The sequence below is a fragment of the Aplysia californica genome, unplaced genomic scaffold, assembly GCF_000002075.1.
Source record: "Aplysia californica isolate F4 #8 unplaced genomic scaffold, AplCal3.0 scaffold00089, whole genome shotgun sequence".
Lineage (NCBI taxonomy): Eukaryota > Metazoa > Mollusca > Gastropoda > Aplysiida > Aplysiidae > Aplysia > Aplysia californica.
The window spans coordinates 205,829-206,860 of NW_004797359.1; positions in this window are offsets into that span (position 1 = coordinate 205,829).

The window sequence follows — 1,032 nt, forward strand, 5'->3', positions numbered from 1 at the left end:
GCAGCAGCAGCAGCAGCAGCAGCAGTATTAGTAGTGCATCGTGTAGCCTACTAATTATTGCATCGTATAACGCATTTTCTCTGAGAGACCGTTGAATTCATTTATTATTCATATTTTAAAAATATGCACACGTCCGCTTTGAAGTACTTAATATAAAAATAATATCAACCACCAAGCCGATTGGCGTGGTAACTTCGTGCACTGAACGTTAATTCAAACCCACATGATTGATAGTTTTGGCCTGCCTTTTGTTGTTGGTTTTTGTTGGGTTTTTGTTTTGTTTTTGTTTGGGGGGGGGTTGTTTTTGTTCGTTTTTGTCTGCTTGTGTGTGTGTTGTTGTGTTGGGGTTTTCTTTGTTTTTTCTGTTGTTTTTGTTGTTTGTTTGTTGTTGTTGTTTGGGGGGCGGGGGTGTTCCTCTTCAGCACTGAATTTTGATTAAACTTTTCCTTCACGTTGTTTTTCAAAAAGAAAAAAAGGAGAGGGGGGGGGGGTTCTTTTGTTCCCTACCTATTATTTTATTATAACATAGCGGATCTTGAAGCATAGGCAACCTTGAATTGACACATGTTTCTCGTTGAATGCAACCAATTAGCCTAGCCAAACTTTAAACAAAGATCAAAACAACTTTGAATCTCTCTCCGTCCCGCTAGACATAAGAGTAAGACCACACAGTGAACGGTATACAAGATCATTACTGAGTGGTGACGTAAGTATAATCGATCAGAAGCATACAGTACTGCTACAGTAGGGCGGTTACTAATGGGTAATTTTCATACATGTGTAATTGTGCTTCTTTGTGTGTGTGTGTGTGTGGTCATGTGGCAATGAGACAGACAGACACACAGTCAGACAGACAGACAGACAGATCACACACAAACATACACACACACACACACACACACACACACACACACACACACACATAAACACAGGTGTATGATATGAGCGAGAGCCTAACTGCGTGAGACAGACTGAAATGAGAATACGTGTGCCAGTGAGTGCACGTGTGTGTGTGTGTGTGTATGTGTGTGT